Below are 27,179 nucleotides of genomic sequence, written 5' to 3' on the forward strand. Positions count from 1 at the left end.
CCTAACAAGCTTCTGCGCTTTTTGCGCTTAAGGGAAGGCTTTAAAAGAATCCCGAAGAATAATTCGTCTGAAACTTCTTTCGCCACAGCGCGCTTTGATGAAGCACTGACATTATTTGGAAGTTTTTGTAAAACGCGAATTTCCACCTTTTTGTGCCAAATTAAAAGGTGTGCAGGTTAAACGTAAACTATATAAAAGAAATTGAAGAAAGAGATCGATCTTTATATGCATATTCGGAACTGTCAAGAAAGTTTCCGTTGATGCCATGACAGAAATTTCCGACGAACGCACCAGTGAGGATTCAGTCCTCGCACACAAGGCTAACAGTCAGTGGAGAGTGGTGCTGTGATGAATACACGTTGTGGGTGGACATGCAACACCACATCGACTTCGAGGGAAAATAGTTTTAGTAAGGCAAGAATTGCGAGGCTGTATCACTTGGTGAGGGAGTACACCCGGGCATACACGGGTAGGTATAGGCAGTAGGATGAAACATGTGCATGGTGCGGCAGTGAAAGTAAAACTACAGACCATATTGTCAGCCGCTGCACAGAGGTACGACCACAGCTGGGTGAAGGGGAAACGACTCTGGCGGAGGCTTTGGCATTTGGGTCGAGGGGGAACCTCAACTTCAAGACCATAGAGGGGACGAAGAGGCGACTGGAGTGGTGGTGGAGGACAAGTAGGGAAGGGATGGGTACACAGGCGGAGTAATCATACGGATGAGAATTTAGTACAGCGAGGGGTGAGAACAGGGAAGAGGGGGAGATGAGAGAAAGAAAGCAAATCTATTAGGTTAGCTGTGAGTAGGGCAAGTAAGCGTAATAAAACAGGAAGTCGGTTGCTGACAACCGACGCCCCGATTCAAAGGGAGAGACACTAATCATCATCATCATATTATACATTATCATAATTATCATCATCATCATCGGTGGTGTTGGTAAAAGTTTGATCAAATCAAAATGGACAGAGCAAAATCGTCTGCATATATTAAATAGCGATCGTGTTGAAATGAGCATATAGCACAATTCAAAAATTATTTTCTAAAAGTGGTAACGTCATGAAGAGAATCCTTAACTTATGAAGGGGTACCGCTGTCTTCGGCGCATGCAATTGGAACCAAAACCAGCGTTTCCGGTTCCCTCCTGTACACTATCTTTTCAACGATTCCCAATGTATGTTTTGAATGCAGGGAGCGAACTAGAAGGGGTGTGTTCTGCTCCTGCTGGTACCTTTTTCTTCTTTATCCATCGCGCAGCTCTTGGACACGTATGAAATTAGTATCCTCTGCATTTTTATATTGGAAGAAAGTGAAGGGACTCTGCCAAACAGCTAATTTGGAGATCCGTACCATCAGCAATGTAATGCTCGAGATGCCCACAATATCTTGTAGTTGCCATGTCTGCTTTTTAGGGGTGAAGCTCCTTAAGGCGTGGGTCTGTCCATCCTCGACGTATGTATGTAGCCACCTCTAGTTTAGTTTTTGGATTGTTTACTAGATGGCGTGGCTACCTCTAGTTTAGTTCTTGGATTGTTTACTAGATGGCGGTACTTGTATATGATGAAAAGATGCGCTTGGATTGTTTGCTAGATGGCGTGGCTACCTCTAGTTTAGTTCTTGGATTGTTTACTAGATGGCGGGGAGCGTTGTAATAAAATCCGTTCGCTGTTGGCGCGCGCTCGGAGTCGCCCGATGGATAAGGCTGCAGATGTGCGAGCCCGCGAGGCAGAAGCGCTCCGTGAAGCTGCGCGACGCCGCCGCCAAGATCCTGCCGTACGAGAGCGGGAGGCCGAAGCGTGTCGTCTGGCTGCGCGACGACGCCGCCAAGATCCCAGCGTTCGAGAACGGGAGGCCCAAGCGTCACGGCAACGGCGCGAGGACCCTGCCGTACGCGAAGCGGCACGGCTGCGGCGCGAAGAGGATCTCCAAAACGTCAGAGAACGGGAAGCGGCGAGAAAGCGCGCGTATCGGCAGGCAGACCCCGATGCAGTGAGAGCTCGTGAGGCGTCTGCAAAACGCATCAGGCGAGCTCAGCCCCAAGGTGCCGACGCGCGGTTTAAGCGAGACTTTCTAGACGTTACGTTCGGACACAGATGTAGTCGGCGAACTTTCACTGAAGAGTCACGGTTTTACCGATGATTTCCCCTCAGGAGCTTCGCCCACTCATCATCATTCACCCCGTGGATATGCTGTGAATTTTTTTTTTCTGCTGCTGGTACCTGACCACGTTTTCTTTTTCTTTTTCACATTACCTACGTATAAGTGCTTGCAGAAAAAGACTCATTTACATGTAGACTCAAGTACATGTAGAACTCAAAGACACAAGTACATGTAGAAAAAGACTTAATTTTACTCGTGTTTTCGTCAATAACTCGCTGTTTTTTGGAAACGTTTCTGTCGTACTCTTTGTGTTTCTTTTTTCCACCTCTTTTGACCCTTTCTTTCCCGGCTGTTTTTTTTATTTTTTCACTATTCCCCTATGTGGAATAGCAATTTATCTGGTCAGGTCGTGTAAGTTGACAGTTTTGCGGTGATCCATTTCCAGTGAAGATTTTGCTAAAGACGCTATGCTGCTGACAGAGTTTGAAGGGGGCTGAAGACCTCTGTGAGGCCCCATGTACTTTTAGTTCTAGTCATCTCTCGTTGAGAGGAGAAATAAAAGTGTTACAATTTCAAAACGAAAATGGGTTCTGTACAGCACAGCAAGACGTCCTGAATCGGGTACTTAAGCAAAGTAGTATTTATTATTGAGAAGTTGGCCTATATTGGGTGGATACGTATAGCACACTACAGGAGCGGCTCAGCGAGACTTACCATAGACGCTCAGCTAACGCTTAGGAATTATGTGAAACTTATGCTCAAATGTTTTTTCCAAGGGCTGTTGACGATGCAGTTTTATTAGTTCTAATTGAATCCATAATACGGAGGACTCAATCCGAAACGTCGTTAAAGAGAAAAAAATCCAGCAGTTGGTAGAGATGAACCGGGAAAAACAGATTTGAGTGGATCACTTTATTCCTCACAAAAGAAAAAAACTCACTGTTTGAGGAAAGAGGAGCAATGGTGAGGGAAGATTCATCAATATTTGTGTGGGACCTTTTAAGTTTTCATTTGAGTACAGCCGGTAAAAGGCTTGTCTATAACACAGCGTTCGTACTCTCAGCCCTATCCTGCCCCGCCGGAGCGGGATTTGAATAAAACTACTGCGGAATTCTGAAGTCTTAGCCCTTCGCTTTTGCCTCCGACATGTTTGGAACGAGTATGTATCGGCAGTTTTCGGATGTAGCTGGTTGAAGTTGAAATCGCTGTTATAGACAAGCGTTTTACCGGCTGTACATCAACGGGGTTACGTCTATAGTTGTATCACACACAAATGTTTTTTGTTGTTGGTGAATACACTCGCGAAATCATAAGGAGTCATTCAGTTGCCACAAAAGCGTGTTCCAGGTAGAAAAAATGGCTTGGGAGCCAAGTTTCCGGAATTGCATGTTTGATCGTACTAAGAATACTTGCCAAATAAAAATTGAAAAAAAAAACGACAGGCAGATTTAAGAAATACAAAGGGACGAAGTTAAAAAATAGGTGGATACGTGTAAAATATTTTTTACTAATAGGGCACACAGTTAAAAGTGGCGCCGTACGTTATACAAGGCGGATCAGGAAGTTGCTAATCAACACCGATGTGGTTCTGACCAGTAGGCGCAACAATAAATTTATAATTTTAGACGAATGCGATATGCACATGCGTGTCTTCAAGAAAAAACGTCGCGTGGCCGTGGCTGCATATTTGTATTGTATTCACGCACACTACTTTGGATTCAAGGCACTATATCGTAAAAGTCCCTCCCTTTATGGAACAGAAAAGAGAGGTACGCAACAAGAAGCAAAAAATAAACACTCCTGATGTTGCAGCACATCTCTATGCCCAAAAAACGGCTGGAAAGCAAGGGTTTTACCCTAGGCTCAGTAGGCCAGTAACCCAGGATGATTCTTGTGCAAGTGAGTTGAATAACTCAAACAAAATAAAGCAGTGTGGAGTAAAACGAAAGTCTAGAAGAACAAATCATCGAACACATTTACTAGAAATGCGGATAAATATCGAAGAGCGAAGAGATGAGGTGATATCTTGTGTAGCTACGTTTTTGTCCACATTTTTTTGTCTTGTTCAATTGGGGCGCGTGAAATCACAACCGGCACAGACTTGAATGTAAGTGCGAATTGAAACTTGGGCACCTTGCAGCTTGTGGTACAAAGTGATTCTGCTTTACAAGTCAGCAGAAATATGTTTGATTAAGGTGTATATTGTGTTTCTGCTCCTTTAGTGTCTTAGAAACCCGGATACTTCATCAATTTTTCTATTCTCCGTCCTAACAATATAGTTTCCCGGGAAGCTTCATTGCAAAATACGAAGTCGCGGGGAATTCAAGCATCGGGAGAAAGCGATTGGAAGAGATTGTTTTGTAGTGACCGATTGGTGTTCTCCCAATTCTCGCTGGCCTACATTTCTTTGATTGTAAAAGGTGTATCTGGCGATTTATTTTTATGCTTGTGCCCATTCTACCTCATCGGATCAAAGCTGGTTTTAAAGGCTGTTTTTGTGTAGCCAATGCCACTACATTTCGGTATTGATAATAATTCTTTATTACTATACGCACAATAACAATGCAGCTACTTTTCCAGTCAGCATTTCTACGACTTCCCCTTCTTCCACACAAGTTAAATGTCAAAAAAAATAAATTTAAAAGAAATAACCAAGCAGAATACATAAATTATAGGCTCACCCGATAACTAATTAGGTTGTATTGATTTTAAACTGACAGGATAGAAATATTTGCGTACAAGCCAGTGCAAGGAAACTACTATGTTTTTATAAAAAAACGAAGTCTAATTACGTGCTTATACTGTGGTAAGGAAAGCCTACCCCTAAAACATGTGCTGAACAGCTTGTGCTCATCACGGCAGAAATAAAATCAAGTAGCTGACTATGGTTTGTCTAACTGGGCCCTGGAATCGGACAGAAATTGTCGCCGCTAAACACGTCCAATATACATGCAGAAGAGGTTCAGTTGCATCCATGGCTGTACCATAACCGCGCATTCAAAAATAAAGCTTCAAGCGTTCCCTGCGAGCGTTCCAGAAGCGACTGTCTTACAGAGGGAGTCGGGGTCTTAACGCTGATCTCACAATTGCCCCAAAAAACCGTTTATACTTTAGAGTATGGATGTCGTTAACCATGGGCCAGGTAAGGTTTCGGACGCCTTCGGGTTCCCCTTTGTGGATTTCGTGTACATACACTTCACGGGACACAAGGAGTAAGTGGCCGCGTGAGCGCCATTACAGTTTACGCAGCGATACGTTGTGAAGGAATTGCACTCCTTATGGAAATGGTATCCAGCGCAAAGCTTGCAGCGTGAAGATGACGTGCATTGACGAGCGTGGTGCTGGTAGCCGTAGCAATTCATACACTGCACTGGATTTCTCACACAGTGATCCACCTCGTACCATTCACCCTCAATCAGCAGGCTCGCCGGTAGCTCCTTCACATGGGGCGCAAAGTTCAGGATGATTGTGTTTTTGGGCTTTTCGATGCACGAACCGTTGTCGAGTCGAGTGTAAGAGTGACCGCGGCGCGCTCCGATGACGCCATAAGGGGCGACAGACTTCAGGATTTGCGTGTTAGTCATGTGCAAGGGAACACCCCGCATCTTTGCCATGTTCTCGTGGTAGTAGGAGGATAAGGAAGCGGATATTTTCACCCCGAGAAGGGTCGTCATCAGCTGTAGCTGGACGGCCGCTTCACTTTTACAAACGTGGACGACAAAATCACCGGAGCAAGTGGTCTTAACAGTTAGCACGCCGTCGCCCCCTGTCTCTCGAATTACCTTATCGACCGCGTTCAGATCCAAGTCCCAAGGTGTGATGGTGTCGTCCAAGAGCTCAATCATCACTGGAATGCTCGGAGTCCCTTTTGGTCTGCTCTGGCTGCTCTCGATCCACGCCGAGGAATATTTTACTTGCAAGTCACTTATAACTTTGTCATTTTCACTCCGGGGGCTGTTGGACTGGCTGCATGGTGTGAACTGCTCCAGTGCAAGACCATTAGCTGCATCATGAAATATGCGCCAGGATGCGTAACCGTAAGCTTCTGTTGGTTGGCTGCCTTCGAGATCTTGTGGCGTCATGGCATCGCTGCATCCTTCCAGGTGTTGATTGAGTTGCGCTGTTGCTGGGCCTTCATACAAACCTTGACCAGAAAGAGGTTTGGTGAGATAATTGCCATCCCCTCCTCTTTTTTGAATCGTAGCGTTAGCATGAAGACCTTGGAAACCATTCTTGATGCCATTCGACTTGGAGCGCTTGCGTTTAGGATGGCGGCTGCCCATACTGTCATCAGACTTACGTTTGGAAGTTTCTACAGATTCAGTATGAGGCTCGTTTAAGAAAACACGTTGCTTAGGATGAGTTGCCATATTGAAAACAAGAAATCCTCTTCTTGAGTGGTAAAAAGTATAGCTTCCACGGCAATTTCACCTTGTCTTGAAAACAGAAAACTCAGCGTGCGTACGTCGTGGAGGCCTTGCAAATGCCAGAGAGCTACCTGGTATTCAAGCAGCTCGGTATTTCTCGCTCAATGGTGGAGGGGAAAGAAGCCATTATAGTCAAAAGCCTTAAGGAGCACACATTGTATAGCAGGAATTATGTGAGCGTTGCTATATACCAGTCGGGAGCCAGCTTGTCGGCGAAACAATCGTTTCAATGCAATCGACCAATTTATTGCTTCTTAGCTAGTAGGTTGACTCCTGGGCACGCAAGCAGCTGTGGCGTGTACTATTGTTAACGGAACATTTTACGGTGAAAGTAGAAGGAGAGATCTTTCGAAGGGGATGTTTGATGTGGTGCATAGCTATGTCGACTTCAGGTTTTCCGCATTGTTACAGAAAACGCTGCCTGCACCCACTTTTTGTTTAGAAAAACCAATAAGGATGTGTTTCTAGGTTGAAAGAAGAATATCGATATGCTTGTTAACATATCTGTATAGTTCGAAGTGATCTTCTGGTGGGCTGACGGTCATTTCTGAATTCGTTTCTCTTTATCTTCCGTGACTGAACGGTGACCCATCTTTGCTTTGGGAAATTTCGAGATATTCCCAGCGGCGGTACATACTGCTTTCGCATTTTCTCGCATGCTTAGGTAAAATGCTGCGCCATCGGGTTAAAGCGCAACTGTGTAGCTGTATGACGAGAAATTCGCTTGTAAGCTACGCTCAAACAGGAGTCTTGAAAGCTAATCGATTTTAAGTTCTTGGAGAATAAACGAAAGTAATAAATTGCTTGAATTCATTGCGCTGATATGCATCATTTTATACCTTCCCAAAAAAGACGCGATGACTGAGAAAAGGCCAAGTTTCGGAGCATATATCAGGAGAAATAAAACTGCGAGAAGCTCGTTTTCAATGCACCTTTCTTCTATTCACTTTTCCTTCACATAAACAAATCACAGAAGCGCCGCTTCAGAGAAAGAGAAGTACGCGTGACGGCGCCGAGAGAAGAATAGACACTGTCGACGGCGGATAGAGATTGAGCACCATTGAGCGCCGCACCTGCGGTTACAAAGCGAAGTACTCACGAGGAACCAGGGTGCCTAGGCAGAATAAAAATATGGAGACTTCGAGCAATAGAACGTGGTTTCATCCAGCAGTTGTATCCAGAACACCGCTTCCCATGCATTGAAAGGCTTGATTTCACAAGCGGTCCGCAACTCGCGAAGCTTTTCAAGATGGAAAACAGATAGATAATAGGGGGCATTTTTTAATCTGTAATACTGAAAACTATGAACGTGGTTTAGATTAAGCATTAAAGAACAAGTCACCTGTCTAAATCATTGGCTTGAAAAATGATTGTGTCGAAAATATTTCTTGCAGACAATGAAACTCACAAAAAAAGAATTTAAGGTGGACTGCTATGCCCCTCAGTTGAAGCTCACAATGTGGACCGCAGTTCCGATGATTAACACATAAAAAATGGTTGCGAGCGCAATTCGCACGAAAGTTTATGTATTTCAAAAAGTAAAGACTATCAGCGGTATGAAGCGGGCTTCGACAGACGGGTGTGTGAAGCTTGTCGGCAGCTTTATCGTCTGATTACGTCTTTTGGAAGTTTTTGTCGCCATTAGAAAGCGCAGATTACAAAGTGCAGCCAGTGAGCCCATAGGAGTCGCTGCTTACCACTGAAGCCCATAAGCAATTTTTGTATCGAATATTAAGGGACAGGTGTCTTTAGCATCAGATACACCTGAAGCACGCGGTATCAATGGTGCGCCTTCCCCACGATGCCAACTAAATTTGTTGTGTTCCTAAGCTTAAAAGGTATACAACGGGCTTAGTGAACTGGTATTCTTTTTGTTTTAGCGCGCCAGAATTGCAATGCAATTAGGACACCCTGTAAAGTAGCCCGCCTCGCTGTGATTTAACTCACAGACAGCGACACCTCCGATTCTGATGGGTGCTGGCCAAGAATAGGCCTGGATGTTTCTCGGTTTTTGCGTGCTTACACGTAAACATTTTAGTGTATCTGCCCAATATGTGGCCTGCAGACTGTTTTGCCTACGTGAATGTCGGTTTGGGGGTGCTATTCTGACAAGTTCAGGGGAGTAATTTATTTGTGCCCGCTATATTGTAGAGCACACTGTGTGAACACGCTACTTAATTCTCGCTGTGCACACTTGTAAGTTTATAGGGTCCTTCTAATGCTTTCTAACAGGTTGAGCTTTACGTTCTCACTTACAGCTCATTTAGTTGTTTGGGTTTTGTAATAGTGGTAATATATTAGTGTTATAGTTGGTATTGTTCCTGGGTTCGGAACAATCTATACAAATTTCACAAAAAAATAGTGGTAATATATTCGTGTTATAGATGGTGTTGTTCCTGGGTTTTAAACAATCTATAGAAATTTCAATAAAACGTTTTTTTTGTTGTCGCTTTATATTAACAAGGACGGCGGCTTTTCTGTCGCCTAGAAACACTGTGCCATGTTGCTTTTCTAGCACGTCATCAAATTTCTACCTTCGACATGCATGAACAATAAAAAGGCGATGCATTTATTTTGTTCTTCTTGCCTACACCTTTATTTCACACCAAATATGTGTCTCTCAGGGCAAAGATAGAGAGAAGGGCCTTGATAATACTGGCGCGCTTAACCCGAAAAAGGCGCCTAGCTTTCTACAGCAGATGTATAAGCAAAAATGTATTCAGGTATTGCGATGGCGATGAATATAATGACGATGATGCACATGCATACGTAAACGTGTTTAGAGACACTGATGAAGTCATTTTCTTTGCAAGAAAGTCAGGAGAGCTTTTGTCTCGCGGGTTGCTTATTCAGTGTAGCGTTAAAGTAGCAATACAGTGGAATTCTTTGAAGCCTTTGGTCTTCAGTTTATCTGCTTGCTTTTATTAGTTTCAGCAGCTATCCGGTTCAGAAATCCTAGGTCTAGAACAACAAACGCATAAAAGAAACCCAGGTGGGGGAATTGGGAAGCCGCAAACTGCAACACAAGCGCTACAAAATGCGTTCCTGTCGTCAGGCTGCGCTGGGTGGAAAGACCAGGCGTAGCGCATCAGCGTCAAGGGTGCCATGAATGGAAAAGATCCATCGGATTCTCATAAACAGGGGAACATCGTTGAAGAAATGTTTTGTGTGTGTGATCACTGAATCTGAAAACAAGTGATGAGAAGCATACGCGAAGGAACTACGGTCGATAAAATATGGGAAAACTTCCGAGGCTTTTTTAAAACGACAAGCTCGCGTTTTTCGTAGGCGATAACGTTCCGGGACACTTCTTGCTGCACACGAAAAGCTCCTACAGGATATAAATTCCAGAAGAACGTTTGCTGGGTCGCGATTCTGTGTTTACTTGGTTCGGGTTCCTTGCAGTCATTTGTTTTGCATTCCTGACTCGTTGCATACAAGAGACGCCTATGTCGAAGAGTGGAGTTACCAAAATGTCGCTTTTATGAACAGCTACGGGCGAAGAAAAATTTTCGTTGGGGTGTGCTTGGTTTTTATAAACGGTGGTCGTTACCACATTCCGTTTCACCGAACGTCCGTGGGACTTTATGTATTTAAAGAAACAAGCAGTTTTCTCCAGTACTTTGGTGAAAGTCTCATGATAAATAAAACGAACAAAAATGCGGCTGGGGTAGGTTTTTTGCGACCTTTGTTTAAGAAGAGAGGCAATCCTTAACGACACGACCGACAAAAAATGGCGCATCCCACGCATTGGAGGGAATCCACATAACGCGAAGCTTTCGTCGTGGCATAGTTTGGCTCCCGTCGACTTGCACGTAGAATTTTAGGATTGTTGTTATTGTGCTTCACGTAGTTGCTGTTTTTTTTCTGAACAATGACCATGGCGAGTGCGTCGGGAAATGCGAGACCTGGGGAAAGACGTTCGACATCTCTATATCTCTGGTTAGAATCGCACTATCCCCCAAAAGAAATAACGTGGTACACGCTGGAATTTGGGTTTCCTCAGGAGCTGCGCACGCAGTCGATTTCCCGTCCGGCTCCTTGGGCCCGGTATGAAGTGGTCAGCATTATCTCGTAGAACTTCCCCGCGTGCACCCTTCGCCTCCCTCCAACGAACGTTAGTCGCTTTCCTGGCCCTGCGGGGGTGTTAGGCGGACGGCAGAGTTATCTGGTGCAATTTAAAATCCAGTGGCTCACTTGGAAAGAATGCCAGGAGCTGCAGCTTGAGGAAGTCGGGAGGCGGGTGAAAGAAAGCTCGCCTTACCCAGCCGTTTGAGGAGCGAGGTTTTCTTGCATCCGTGCACTTCAGTCCGGGCTGGAAGAGTGACTGCCCCGTGCCCCGACCCAGTCTCTTTCACGTTCGGCTTGTGTTCCGCCCATTGTGTCTACTTCATCGTTGTTTTCGCCCGGAGAGCTGTACGGTAATTAGCCCCCGAGGACGGCGTTGGTGTCTCAATATGGCGTAATCGTGTCCATCGGTTGTCAGAATCCATGCATACGTAGAACTGCCTGTTGATTGCCCGGTATTCTTCAGGGCGTGCGTATAAAAACGTATGAGAATGCAGAGAGTTTACCCAGGCGTAGAGCCCGGTTGGCTTTACGCCTGTGAAAATGGGGTTCAGGGGATAGAAGAGAAAAATACCGAAGAGTAGAGGGGTAATTTAGGGTATATCATGCGCTACCAACCTCACAAATGGTAACTCAAACTCGGATGAACCGTGTAGTAACTATAAGCCCTGCAGGAGAACGACAAGAAAGGCTACACAATTTACATTGCCTATGCAACTATCTATTAACATGTGTATACATACCGGCAGGAGTGTCGTATTTGGTTAATTTTAATAAATTCTCTGTTATGCTCCGTCCCTTCTTAGCTTGAAATCTTCGTCGTTCGGGGCGGATTTGCCCTCTAAGGCTATCTCTAATAACGCATCGGCTCCTGCTTTGGCGAACAAGGTTCATGTCGCACACAATACCAAAGATAACCTTACTTCTTTTTTACACAGGTGGCCATTCCTTTACAGTTTTGGGTGATGGCATGACGACGGCTGATTTGGCTGGTTTCGTAAGACACTCAGAGATTGTATTACTAACCGGCGACGGTGTTTGGTATAACTAAACGGTTATTGTGATGCCATTTCTTGGGAGGTGGCAGCACAACACTGTAGCAGAAAACGTTTTTCATCCATTGCATAGCATGATTACGCAGAGTTACTAAAGAGTGGATACGGACGGACTGGGTAAGGACGGAGTGGATACGAAAAAAAATCCACCCCGGGCGAAGTGCTTTTCACGTCTGGTGCGATGGATCCCTCTTTTGCGAAGTGGTTTCAGGGGATCATTTCTCGAAGAACGCTGTTCGGCGCTGCCATTTTGAAGAACCGGAGGGTCTAGCGTGTTGAAAAAATTCAAATATGCAAAGAGTACTCTGCGTATGGTTGTATTGAACGCTTTACTTGGATCAATAAAAAAGAGCCAAACAATTAAATTTTTGTTGCTTGCATTCAGTGAATGTGTACACGGTATAGGCAACAAGCCTTTGGACATCTGTAGGTTGATGACATCAGATCAAAATCTCGTAATGTGCGAGTGAGTCTGTTGTAGAACACTTTTGGGTTGCCGCATTCAAAAAGGACAAATGCCAACGATTGATAGCTTCAAGGAATTGAGGTACCGCTTTTTGTACACAATATAATTCCGCCAATTGTAAGGAAGAAAGAAACAATTACTAACTTTGTAATTGATGAGAAGAAAACAACAAAGGGAATCTGCAAAGGTATTCAGTTTATAGCAAGCAAACTGCTTGGGGGCTGCTTTGTGCAGATAAACAATGTACTTACTTTATGTGAAAGGAAAATGGTGGCTGCCATGAGTATGCTCGTGGCCTAGCATAAAAAATAACCCCCATATGCGAGAGAATTGTTCAAGGTCTGTGAATGATGTATCCAACAAGCACATTGTAAAAACATCCGATCGATACAATCACAAGTAGCAAATGTTTATGTTCCGAAATAGGTGGCGAAAATTCCATTACATTGGGCTCTCGGCACCGCAAATGTTTCTAAAGAATACCTGCGGAGGCTGCCGCCCCGTGCAAGAAACTAAAGTTTGAGTAATTGATTGCGGTGAAAGTGCATTGACTGGTACTTGAAGCTTCAGCCTACTTCGAATAAAAATTTACAGACCTGAAAAGCGGGAAGGCGTGCGGCTTTTGGGTGTTTTTAAATTGTTATTGAAGAAAGCGAAATCCCTTCTAATTTTATCGAATTTTTCTACATTGTTTGCGTTATCCTAGTGAGATAATAAAGCCATCGTTATTTCCCTGTTCACCAATTCTTCTAAAAACTTGGTCATTACGGATGCATCCTGTAGTTCTGACTTATTTCGTATGAAGAGGATTGCAAAAAGTTTCAAAGGCACACCACGCGTGCGAAAGAACAGGGATCTGTTTTTTTGTTTGAAATATTATCCGAGCAAGGATATTTAGGGCAATGGCCTCTTAAGTTCTTCCTAATTTAGCACCTTCTCGTGCGGCATGCATTATGGATAAAAACAGGTAATTTAGATCGGGGGAAAGCGAAGTTCCCCATTGTACACAGTTATATCAAGGTTCTTTACTCCAAATACTTAGTGTTACAAGTAAAAGTTCTAATATCTGCTGTATGGCTGTTGTCCATTTAGTGATGACGAGTACGCCAACGTTGAGATATGTTTCAAAAGTGTATCTTTATACTCAATATACGCAAAATTATCGATGACCTAACAATTAACTAAACAAGGGAGTTTTAACCAATATAGGACTCATTATGTCCATTATTTATAGGCATTGCTCAGCAGCTATAATAGTTTAGTATTGGCTCTATCTTGATTGCGACAAAAGGGGTGGATTGTTGTAGCCGAATTTAATCGGCAGAGGCGATGGCACACAGCATATTAGAAAATGCATCAGAATAACAGGCATCACGAAGATTGTTTATATGATCCTTTCAATCCTCAGTCTTTTTCTAATTGCATGTTTTGAGAGATGGGAATGGTCGTGGTGCCCCCCAAAAAATAGAAACCTGTTATTTTTCGCATGCCCGGCATGTTCAGTGTACTAGCGCAGTTCTGTTTAAGACATCCCACCACACCACACCCGAAAGGTTCTGCTGAAAGCAGCAGACCAATGAAAACAGGCATGTAACAGCTAGTGGGGGAGCATCGCAGGGTGTAACTCTTGAAAAAAAGGAATAAACAACCAGGAGAAAACCGCAGGTTAAATCCTAAGAAAACTGCGCAAACACAAGCAAAATTTGAAATAACGCTAAAATGCGATGCGTAAGGAGAGTGAAAAGCCAAAAACTTAGGTTTCAACAAGAAGGAGAAGCACCAAGGCGAACGCGAAACAGCAGACGACTCTGGTGGAAAAGGTCAGGGACGGAAGGGTGCTGGTTGGATTGCGAAGAAAGCAATATATTTTCGGGAAAAGAGGTCAACACGCCGCAAGCAAGCAACGGCTGGGGATTTACGAAAGTGGCAGTGGAGGCCGTAAATGTCGCGAAACGAACATTGGAATGGAAAAGCACTACGGGCCGCGAAAGAGGATATGCCATGCTTTGTGAGGGAAGCGGAAAGTAAATATTTCGGAACAAAGAAAACACTGAGCGTTGGTAAGAAGAGTCGGTAAAGGTTCCATTGAAAGGCAGCACAGACACATACCAAGCAAGAAGACGTAAAAGTTGATTAGTACTCCCTGGTGTTCGAATCAGACTGAGAAGAAATGCTATATATCGCATATTAGACCGTTATTTTATTTTACATACCTCGCTGGCGTTACGCCGCCCAGAGGAGTCAAAGACGAGACGAATAGAACTATGGAGTTAAGTTCTCCTTGAGCGCTTTAAAGCAGTTAGAAATAACGGTCGAAAAAGTACAGTATGTATGTTGGGCACTATAGGACAATACGGCAACAAGGAGTTTCTTTCCAATGTGATTTTACTTCTGGTAGACGCGCTGGCGAACTCAAGACGCAACGTTTTATAATACACCGCCTCCCGGCTGCCTGTGAGCGCCAGTTCTTCAAAGTTACGGATGTTTGCCAGTTCCCTCGCCGTGTCTGGTACAGTTCACAGTAAGGAATATTATTTAAATGGTTTGAATAACTCACTCCAATAAGGATAACGCAGTAGAATATAACGAATGTGTTTGGGGAGACAAACCGACCGCGATGATTAGTTGCAAATTGTGATGTTAATTTTTTAAGAAAATTGGCGCTTGCTAGCCTATTCCACCATGTTGCGGTATTCCCGCGTACGGAGTCTCATGCCGAGCCGTATTTGTGTGAAGCCTGGGCGAAAGCAACTGGGGGACGGGATTCGGAAAAGAGGGGAGCCGAGCTTCGGACACAGAGGCGAGCGAAGAGGAGGCACATAACGAAAAGGTGGAGTTGAATGGAAGGAGAAAGAAGGTTTGGTGAACCTAATTTCACTCCTAGATAGAATCCCGCAGTTACACATAGCTGTACTGGTAGGGGCGAGCCCAGGTATTCGTGGTAATGACCGCCCAAAGACCACAGTACTCGTGGTTCCCGTAAGGCGTCACAGCGATGCAGTGACTGAGTCACTCGCTCGAAATGAAGCGCGAGACCTATTTCGAGAAAGGCGCTGCAGACACACTTCACACGAAAGCGGCTATTTGTTCAAATATTGCGTGCCCTTTTTTCTCCTCAATGTCTTCTTGATTTACAGATCCCAGCCGCCTTTGCATGTTTTATAGAACCAATAGAACACCATCCGCATGAAACAATTGCAACTGAAAGGGCGGGTTCTGCCTCGGTGGTCTTATTTTTCACTGTATTATTTCCATGGCTCTGCAGCTTTCTTGCCGACTCATTGACACATAACTCAATTTTAGTAAAACAATGGACTATATTTTATAAAAATTTTTGGTAGACTAAACTACAATTTTGTTTTATCCGATTCTCCAACACCCAGTATCCAGCCTCTATCTTCAAACAGAATACCAACCTTTGAACGTTCCAATTCAAGCCCCTGTGGAGTAACTTTTTAGGTGAACCAGAAGCTTTTATTTTCTAATTTCCTCGCCCCGATTTTCTCGCGTTCGAAGCTTGATCGGCTCAAGTTCTATCCCGTGTGTTCAATCCGATTGGACGCAGAGATTACTGGAGCATACCTCTCCGTGCCTAATCAGGGTAGGAGCTTCTCCGCACAGAGCTTCGTTGCACACGGTTCCAGCGATTCACCATGGGTCCGGAACTCTGTCTCTTCTCCGCTCCGCGTTAAGCTATTACGGGGTGTTGGTGGAAAATTCGTGAGAACAGTAAGCGAAATAATTGATTGAATGGGCATACTGCCATCCTGTCAACTACTCACACTATGGCCTGAACGTGTACAAGGGGCTGGCAAGCGTTTTACGCAGGCTTGATAGCGCAGGTGACTCTTTACGTTGTAACGATGTTTACGGGCGAACCCACCTTTATTTCAACATCCGATTGATGCTGGATTGCTTCTAGAAGCTTCCCTATATAAGGTTGGAGACAGAATTACAATAAAAAAATAGTGCCCTTCAACTCTGTGATGGTTGACCTGCGAAGGTAGAGACAGTCCACGGAGTGCACGAAACAAACCACATTTGTGTGTAATTTGCGATTAAGCATACGTTCTAGCTAATAAGGTGAATTAAATTTGAAATGACCCGAGATTTATTGTAGCAGACAAACATAAAGCTGCCTGTTTCCCTACAGCGTCGTGGGCATATAACTGTTTGCGCAACATACCAAACCAATCATCTCTACGATTTCGGACACCGGACCGGTCGCATTGGGCCGTTTGACATCCATGTTTAAACCTCCCGCCAGCACAATGAACCAGTCATCCGTGAGGAAATGAAACCTCAGCGCGTGCAGGTCCCCTCCTGCCTTCACTCCAACCCGTGCATGCATAAACCGGCAATCAGTTATGTGCCCATACTTAGAGTACAAGACGGTGTCTAAAATGTTGCCCCTGAAAGATCTTGAAGCTGAAGGGCTCACATCGGCGTTCCAAGCCAACCTAACTGCGGGTCAACTGTCTCCCGTAGGAAAGAGTTGTGGCGCAGCCGCCGCGGTTCCTCAAAGTTTTGTGGACGTAGTTGTGTGTAGCGGGTCCAATAGGCCTCCTCACTGCCGATTCCTGGCCAATCCCCGAAGTGGGTAGGTGTCACCGGGCGATCTCCCAAAACACAAAGCTCATTCTTTTGTTCCAAACTCTATTTTAGAATTTTTTACAAATTCTCGCGCGTGATTTATGCTCTTTCTTCATTCAAAAACTCAAGTTCTTAATTTACAGTTTCGTGAGGCGGGCGCAGTAGCCCTCCTTAAACCCGTGTCCAAAGTGTTGGGCATGCAAAATGAAATCGCAAGCAGAGAAAATAACGCGTGCGCGCAACTAAAATTTCCCATTCACAATGCTCCCAGTATAATGACATTTTCAGTGAATAATAGATGTCACATTAAAACGGCAACGAAACACTGCAGACAGCACTTTTTTTTCCGATGGTCACTGTGAACCACCGGTTTGCCGAACGCCGCTCTTCTACGGCCATCTCCGCTGGCTCAACTTTGAGAAAACTTCATAGATGGTGCTAGTAGATATTCAAAATATTGGACAACTGGGTTTTAAGGGCAAAAAGACGTCGCAGTCGGCATAGCGTTGTAGTATGTGATGTCCAATAAATTGGACATATCTGCATAGCTGGAACTCATGAGGTTATGTGTGCCGTTGAAACGTGGGGAAGGAGCAATGTCCTAAAAAGCGTGTACAAGAGCACCAGCGCAGTTTTGAAAAGAACAAAAATGGGCACTGCAGTTTTCATTGCGCATTCAGTAATGTGGGTTAATGTGTGATTGGAGCAGTCAAACGTATGAAACGGAGCTGTAAAGATGCACTAAAAGAAAAGAACACGCGAGGCGAATACTTGTCTTAGGTGTTCTCTTTCTGCGTCTAGTCTGTACGGAGCTTTTTCACATGTTTCACCTTTCCATTCTCACGTGTGTAACCCATACGAGTTTTTATAATTATGAAGCGATTAAAAGAAAAAAGAGCCAGCTCACCCGGAGGATAATTGAAGCTGCTGAGGTGGCTGCTGAGGTAGCAATTGTAACCTCTTCTCGAATCTCCCTGTCAGTGAAGAAAATTGAGTTCCTGCCTCGTGAATACCCGTTTGTTTTGTCATTTGGTAATCTGTTTCGCTTTCTCTCTTATCTTCTGTGCAGCTTCTTCGCGAGGGATCGGCGGATATTTTAAGGTGGTCTCATTATCAGTAGCGAATCGTACTTCGAAGGGTTGAGGTGGCGAGAATAAAGTATAAGAAACCTCTCCAGGAGCTTTGCTCGCTCGCTTCAACATTACGCGTGGTGCGGGATAGCGTTATCGGCCCCCGTTCGCATCGCTCGAAAACTTTCCGAGCAATGAAAACTTTCCGTTCCAGCTCGCGCGCCATCTCTTGGGGCAGCGCTTTATTCTCTCGCGGTTTGCAGTGGCGGCCGCTAGGGAAACGATGCGAGGACAATACACAGACAGCTGGTGTTTCTAGCCAGAAATGGTGAAGAAGCTCCTACAGCTGAAAAAATAGAATAGTGGCTCGGGGAAAAGTAGAGCTGATTTGCAGTAATTATGTTGCAATAAATTCATCAAATCTGTCGTTCTATCTCGGACTGCTTCGGAATTTGAGAACCGCCTTCTTGCAAGCCCAAGTACAAATTAACCTAACCTACGTTGTTAGCAGTGCAGAATGAATATTTGCACACATGTGTGTGTTATGTATACGTATATGTATATGTATATGTATATATATATGTATATGTATATGTATATGTATATGTATATGTATATGTATATGTGTATGTATAGATTTCTTTATTGTACTCACTCGCTTGTCTGCATTTTTTTGCGTTTGTTTGGCATCATTTGTTTGCATTGTTTGTGCAATAATATACGCATGCACGATATGTGTTTGCTTTTGTGCGTGCTTATGCACGCTTATATGTTATTACAAGAATTTTGTAACCCCACCCTGTATCAACCTCACTGGCCAACAGTATGAGTAAATAAATAAAAAAAAACCATTTACAGTCGGGAGCATAACATTGGGCTGCTGTTTTTTTATTAGTTAGCAGGGAGAGTGTCCCCATGAAGCCTTCGCAAGAACATGTGCTGGTTGTCCTAAAAGAAAATTAAAAAATTTTTTTTCCTATTACACGAGGGATAGGATAGTCTGATATGTTAAGAGATTGAAATGAGTGAAGGTATTTATCTTCTGAATTCGAATTTCTTCCCTGTGTGTAGTGCGCATGAAGGAGTGTTCTCTCAGTGGGTGCCACTGTTTTTCAAAAGTTGTTGTACAGTCGCTCTCTCCTGTGCCCACGTTCAGTGATATTGAGGTCGTTCAGTGCGTGCAGACTAACAGAGACGGTCCAACTCGAAGCAATGCAATAACTGCCTTGCGACGTATCCACCGAGTTGCTCGCAAACAGTCTGCAGCATTGCCTGATTTTCCGCCGGCTGCTTTGCAGTTCCCAAGGTTGTTGTCAAGCCCCGGCAGACCTACTAATGACCGTTAGAAAACCCATTGTTCTCGAGGCGTGAACAGGGCCTCCGTAGTTTGAAACATGACTGCGAATTCAACAACGTGCAATTACGTGCCTGTTGGTGAAGGGCGCTCTCGTTATGGCTGAAAAGCGAGCTAGAACCGACATTGCAAGAGTTGGAGATGACTGGTGGTCGTTTGTTCTGTACGTGGTGATTACGGCACTACACACGAAAAATTTCCCTTGTGCTGATCTATTATCAGACCGCTTAGATGAAGAAATTATCGTCAGACGAACGGTATATATTCGGCTCTTTTCAATCCATATGGTGCGATACAAAATGTGGCTGCACTATGTTAAATCCTGGAAATGGTTTCATAAAGAAGCACAAAAAATTAGGGAGTGGGAAGAATTGTTTTAATTATGTAAATGAGCTGCTCATTGTCATGAATCCCATTGTTGCTTGGGTAGCCTCACTGAGCCGACACCATTACGGAAGGCGGTAGCACGCGACGCGCGGGTAAGTACCATTCGGACACGGCCTGTTTCGAAGGATTGCTGCTGAAGCTTTTGGACACCGTGCCTAATTTTCTGCGCCATTTCTGACCCAAAGGCATCTCGTTGCCCTCGGAGAAAATAAGGTCAGTTATAGTGTATGCCCCCCAAGCGAATGAAAGCTTCTTATGCGAGCGTTTTTGCGTCAAAATGTGTCACCGTGAAGCATTTTTTGGGTTAAAATACTGCTGTGAATGGCCGAGATTTTTGAACCCGTATCACCGATACGCCATCTTATGCCATAGAAGCTGCTGTTAACGCCAGTGTCACCCACACAAATACAGGCACGCTCACACGACGGATGCACGGACGAACTCACGAACAGGTACACACACACACGCACACTCACACATGCACATACGCAAACGCACACACGTGCACTGGCATTAGCACAATTACTCGCACCACAAGATTTTGCCCAATCAGCCTTAATGAAATAGAGCTGCTAAATGAAGTCCATCAGCAATAAACCACGTGACCTATGAATTAGGCGTTCTTGCAACTTACTCGCTTCTCTCATGGGAAAAGTTTGTTGAGCACTCGTTGTTGTCAAGTTTTCACACCTTCGCACGCCGTAGCTCTTAGCAATATGAATGAAAACGAAAGTGACAGAAAGTTGCATCAGTGCAATATTGCGCATTTCAATACAAAATGATGATGATGATGACTGGTTTTTATAGCGCAAGGCTGACTAAGGGCAAAGAGGGTCAAAGGAAAGCTGTTTTTGAGGACGAAATGATAATAAATTGAAATGGTTTAACTAAAGAATACGGGAAATGACACAAAGGACAATGAAGATGACCGGTGTAAAGTACCAGGGTGTCAACATGCATGGCAAGTAACGAGGTGTAAAAACGTGACATCGCTAAGAAACTTACGAGTAGGCTTGGGGGTAATTAGGGGTCGTTCCCTAAAGAGTAGGATGGGTGTAGTGAAATTTGGTGTCTCTTTTGTTGTGCGAAGTATTCCTGTCCTGTTGTTTTTAATGCCTTGCATTGTATGAGAATGTGAATCACGGATAGGCCGTGGATAGAAAATCAGCATGACCAATAAAATTGTAGTAGAAAATTATAGGCCACCGTTTTTTGCAATACGTACCGGAAATTTGCTTAAGCGGCAGAGTAAGAAAATTCAGAGATGGGTGATTAACTAAGAAAGCTTAACTTTTAAATATGCAGTGCAGGCACTAATTGCACTCCTAGATTCAGGGTTTTAATGCTTCGAAGCTGCGTCTGGGGTATGAGGGCACAGTAGTGGAGGGCTCCGGATTTGTTTGACCATCTGCCTGGGGATATTAACGTGCGCCAACATCTCAACCCGTGGACGTTTTCACGTTTCACCTTCACCAGAACATCAGCCTCCACGTCCGATATCGAGTTCACGTGTTTGGGCTCAGAAGCACAACGCCTCAACCACTGAGTCTGAGCGGCAGGTACAGTATTCTAAAACAGCCTACCATATCTGAATTTACACGCTTAAATTTGCTTAGAACATCGGCTTATTAGAATAATAGCTCAATTTTATTGCAACGTTATTCGGATAAGGTGACATAAATGTAATGGGTCATTCGAGAGTCTCTCGTAAACGTTTGCACAGATCAGGGATCACGTACTTGGGGTACTTACTCTACAGACGACACGTGATTGGTTGGCTGGTGCATTACTGTCCGCTTCTCTCAATCTGTGCGTCCGAGTTGCTGCCCTGCCCGCCCGCCGATATTGCGGACGAGCGCGTGCTGTCCTCCCGAGTGAATTATCGGAGGAGCGCCAGCGTCCTTGCCCATGAACGAGACACGATTGATGATGGGAGTAGACGGCGGGCAAATATAGAGCCTCGATCACGTCGTATTTTGGCTCTCCCGAGTAGACGTGGCTGCGGACGACGTGTAAGCCGCAGTCGAGGTGGGCTTATCTCCCACCTTGGGATAGCAGATGCGAATAACCGGAGTCAAATGGTTGCAAAGTACGAGTAACTGTTTTCGCCCCATTTTTTCATGTCTGTCTCTGGAGCAGCGCGTAGTGAAAAATTTCGGTAATACGGGAATATGGGAAAGCGAAGCATAGGGTAGATGACGGGCCGAGGTGCAACAAACGCAGATATTATTTTAAAACAGGGAATCAAATATTTTCTCACAATAGGACTTTCTCATATCAATAAAGGCACTTTTATTTTTAATAAACCAAAAAAGAAAGATCGTGCACAGGAAGTTATCTGTACACCCCTTACATGCGGTGTTCATACGGAGCGTGATTTGTTGTTTCTGGCAGCCTCAGAAAGGAAGAAACGGGGTCAAACATTTCTCACTTTGTACACGGTTCTATTTGCATGGGGTATTGAAGAATATCTTGTTTTTTGTGGCCTCGGGTGATGCTCGGTAAGAACTTCATATTTCAATAATTCCTCATATGCGGAAAGTTTAAGGGACAGATGAATGTAAGACATAACGAGAGTTTGTAGGAAACGCTGATTTTTAGTTGACCAGATTTAAGAGAAATCGCCAAGGTGGAGTAAGTTTCGGCGAAGAAAAGTTGGATATCTAACTCAACCTTGGACCAGGACGAATTTTCCTGCAACTGCCAAGCTTCTGAGAAAGCTGCACAGCTTTCCTTTGTAGCCGTATTCCTGCATTGAGGTGAATGTCAAACTTTCCTTCGAAGCTTATTTTCTGTGCGTACGTCTCGCTAACAAACACCACTGATTGCTATTTGTTTGATAAGTTACATTAAAAAGTGTTCCTAAATCTGTACAACACGAGGGACATTCAACGGGCCATTAGAGCATGTCATTCTACTCAAAAATACTGTATTATCTGTTTTTGGTGCTAACGAGAAGGGCCCGATAATTATGGATTTCATGTTTTTTCAAAAGCAAATGGTAAACATAAAAGCAGGATCCGATGGACATTTGTTGTTCGATCGGTCGAATAAAGGGTAATTTTAGCAGCCAAGTCGTAAACGGCAGTATCAAGAAGGTGAATGTATTCAGGAATGTCCAGTCGGTATCGGCTGCACTAACCTCGGCTAGGGTTGTCTCTACCGGTTTTTCATTTCAAGATCCGCACGATGTAGTATTTCAGGGTAGGGAGGGGAGCCCGCATTGTGCAACCTATTTTCTGTTCAAGGTAGTTCAGACAAACAGCAATTCGCCTATGCACATACACAAAGCATTAGCTGGGATGGAGAGAAAAAATTACGCAGCCACAAATAGCACCACTTCCGTATCCGCTCAGCATCGGCAACCTTCTGGCTAACGAGTCAGCTTGTTGCAAAGTCTCCACACCAGCGCCAATCCCCACTGGGAAGGTCTTTATGGTTTTCTGGCAACAATGTAATACTAGGCACGTTATATAAGGGCCAATAGTTCACCCAACGAAAAACTCATTAGAGCGGCTGATGGAGAGTTTGTTTAACTGAAAACGGGGCGAAGCTACATCCTGCGTTGATGGTTGTCCATGACGTCCTTGGCTAAGAGGTGGTAAAGCTGGCGGCTTGGCCTACTGGACTCTTCTGACAGGCTAATGAAAGTATGTTTTTTAGGGAACGTAATTAAATTTGCGGTCCTTGTCCTTCCCACAAGCTAAGCCACATAAAAAATGCGGAATATTCGCGTCCATAAGGCACTTTATTAATTAAGCAGTTTTAGAACTCTGGTTCACGCAATTAACGCTCGACTCGGTCAATAATGAACCTGCCATCCCGCCCTAATAAAATGACTTCTCCTTAACATTTTTTTTTTCACGGAAGTAATTGTTAATTAAAACTGCACCAGGAGTAATTTGTTATAGTTCTTCAGACGACGTCAACGTAGAGCTGTTTCAGATTATTCAGTAAACAGTAGGTTCTCTCAACTAATAATCACACTATAAAAAGATAAGAGGTACTTTTTACTGAATAAAAAAAGGACGAGGTAGTTGACGGGAAAGATTTTACAGAAAAAACAGTACATGCGATAAAGAAAAACGTGATCTTAATTTTCTGCGCCATAGACAGTTATCCTAAACTGCAAAAAACAAGGGCTTCATGGGGGAAGTAAAAAATTAAGAAAGCCTTCTTGTTGCATGAAGAAAGCGGAGTAAATGACCCCCAAACGAAGGTAGAGGATACATTGTGTTTTTTTAGAATTTTTTGTGTTCAGCACAAATGATTGTCTTAGAAGCCGAACACTGTTTAAAACAAGTGACTTAACATTGCAAGGAATAGAGCATCCGAGTGTTCTGTCCAATGCGACCTTTGTTTATTGCGAAACTTCACGTCAGTTATGTCAACGTGAAATGATGACTATTACGAAAGATCGCTGAAGGTTTCTGAACCAGAGGAAACTGAGCCAACTGCTTGTGTCTAGTCATGAAAAAAGGCAGAAAACGCCACTGTAATGTTTACACTACGAAAGGTCATTTCATCTTATCGCGGCGTCGTGACCACAGGGATTGCTTTTCTTCGAGTTGAAGTTGCATGTGCTTTTTATCAAACTTTTTTTCAGCCGAAATAAAGCATAGGCGATTGTGAAGACGTTTTGATTAACGTTGGAGGGACACTGAAGAGTTAAGCAATTTTAAGCATTAAACAACTCTCAGTACAACCGGGGCGTTATTATGAATGTTGAATGCGGAAACAATTGAAGGTGTAATTGAACTTAACTAAGTGCGGGTTCGTGCTCCGCGCTACAGATAGCGTGCTGGAGCTTTGCAGTGTGGTATGGCGATCAGAATTTTCGGAAAGTGCGTAACCATTGTTTGGTAATTGTGACTCTGGCGTTTCTACGATTTTTCCTTTTCACACCCGAACGTACTCTAATACCTTAGCCTTGCGGCCTTGCGAGCGCAACTTCTACAACACATTTCAAAACTTCCCAACCTGCCATGTTCCCACGCCACCTAACATCTCATATGGGCATACCTAGACAGCCCGAATCCTCTACTCTTCCTCTTCCCGGAGCAGTGCCAGCACGGTCTAAGGAACGTTTAGCTGAAAAACGTGTGGTCCCTAATCATAGAGCTACAGCCTTCGCCAGCAAATTTCTGAAGTAAGAACTAAGCCCATGCCATGCCATGATTTTATTTTCTTTATTTCTCAGCACACCTGAAAGTTTCTAAAGCAGTTTTTTACACTACAAATAGAGCGGTAATACAGTAAGAAAGACTTCTCAACACGCGGTCTGTTTTATAGTCATGGCCAACCCACTTCCTTTTCGCTGAATGAGAAAATAAAAAAAATAAAGCTTTATCGTAAAGTTTTTAACCTGCTGCTACAGTGTACTCGTACCATTTTAGTTTTCCTTGCGCTGGTGTTTTGAATACCTCAGTACGCCTCCCGTGTGGGCACAAAGCATATAGATCAATACGGGAGCCAGTCGGGATAATTATCGTCGCTTGCCAAAAATACTTAGTGCTCGCCGCCCACTACGCTTCCAGATCGATGAATGACGACCCTATCTTTTGACGACCTTCTGGATCTGACTTTGAAGTTTTGTAAACACAAAATAACTTATGCATATCTCCTCGAACTCATCGTCGGTGCCCGCCACGTGCATGTGAATTCTATCTTCTTGAATGGAAACAGCAAGGGTGCAAAAATATCGGTATTGCATGCGTTTTGTGTTTTTCTTGCCACATAGAGAGTATAGGCATAGGCTTAGATTATATGAGTGGAGGAAGCAGGTCCCTAAACATTACACCTATCATCTGCCCTTCCATTGCTCGCTGAGTCACCCTTAATTTAACTTATACCCGATATTAAACTAAATCAAAGGTTAACTCAAAGCTTAACCAAGTGAAGCCAATACTGAGCCAAGCTAAGCCAAGCGTTCACTTTGGATATCATAGGTAAGCTGAGCTAAGCCACAGCCATTTTTTTTATCTTTACACTATGAACAATTATGCCTTTGTGAGGATGTTTTGGTAAGTGCAATTGACGATATTATTGGAAATACTTTACCGCCTACTTTATGGAACAACACAACATTTAAATATGTGAAGACCGAGGTATAGAGCAATCGCCATAACATAAATTCATGTTTGCACAAAACTCAGGATGATGTCCCATTCGTTTGAGACAGATTATTCACTTTTCGTATGCGAAGGAGTGGAGATCAGAAACATAAATGTTTTTATAGTTATTGTCTCTTTAGTACAAATGGTTTGGCTGTTTTACAGCAAAAATACGAAAAGTGTCTCCGAAACAAAAAAAACTGTGATCTAAAATTTAGCTTGACAGGGCAGCCATTCATGACCCCTCTTTTCAATCGTTTGACGTTTTTCATTTGTTGCCGTTGATACAGTTTTCGTTCCTTTATTTATCACCGCTGAAAATTGTTAACGTCCTCATTGAAATTCTAGGGCCACCCGAAAGGAAATTTAGCGTGCACGACGTGGCAATTAGATTTGCGAGTGTTAGTTGGTCTTCACTAACATGCATGGATTCTCTTTCTTACGCATGCAGTTACAAGCATTGTGCTAGAATGAATAGCATCGCCTAGTGACTGCTCCATGCGTAAGAATAATCAAAGTGGTCTATTCGACACATTTTTCTCTTTTCTCGTCTAGCCGCCTGCGGTGGGCTCAGTTTTTATTTTGCTGCTACAGAAATGTTTCGCAAAACCAGACGGTGTTGTGTGAGGCGTGAAGCCTTGAAGAAAGTGTGCAGAAGGAGAGAGGGCAGAAGAGGTTGAAGAGCATTGAGAAGAAATTGAAGCGAGCGAATGAAAACTAGAAGGAAGGGTGAAGGGACTGTAGTTCCTCGACACACAAATGTGATAAAACCACAATCACACTACTAGCTTGCACGCATGAATTTTCTGCATGTTTGATTCATTTGGTGACGTTTTACAGTACTCTCTGGCGCTTCCATAGTTTGGCAGCAATAGCTCTGCGATAAAATTGGCCCGATCACTATTATACTTGCCAAAGAACTTAGGGCTACATTCCACAAGCCCTGCCTAGATTGCGGAATCTAGGAAAAGTGTTACCGGCGCTGGAGGCGCTGATCAGACAATTTTAATTCCTTGTAAAAGGACGCGATCTGAGCAATTAAGCGTTCCCGGCAACCAAGATGAAACTAATACTAATGCTAGGTAACCTGTACACCAGCATGACTCATTCCTCGGAATGGGATCTTCGATGGCCAGAATACTGTCCAGGCCACTCCGATGCTCCGGCAGATAGGATACCTATCTAGGTAAAGGCACTAGCGGGAGCTTCACATTCATTGAAATTATAGTGTAGCTGTTCAGCAAGCTGAAGGGAAAGAGGGTGGTCTACGTGATTAATAATATTGAACGTTGGGAAGTAAACCAGCAAAGATGCCGGAGGTTGTGGCAAATAATGTTCTTGTTGCTGTATTTTTGTTTAGTTCATAGTCTCGAGGCATAATGAAACTAATGTTCCGAAACTAGCGAAGAGACGTCCTGAATGGTATTCAAACTGACGCCGTAGTCAATCTTTTTCTGACAGCTAGGTTCTTCAAATGTTTAGAGCTTTGGAGGAAACTTCAAAACCTCCTCATTATCAATCTCTCATGCGACACCGGCTCTAAAT

Source organism: Haemaphysalis longicornis, unplaced genomic scaffold (genome assembly GCF_048455015.1).
Source record: "Haemaphysalis longicornis isolate Haplotype H1 unplaced genomic scaffold, Haemaphysalis longicornis Haplotype H1 scaffold_6, whole genome shotgun sequence".
NCBI classification, from domain to species: Eukaryota; Metazoa; Arthropoda; class Arachnida; order Ixodida; family Ixodidae; genus Haemaphysalis; species Haemaphysalis longicornis.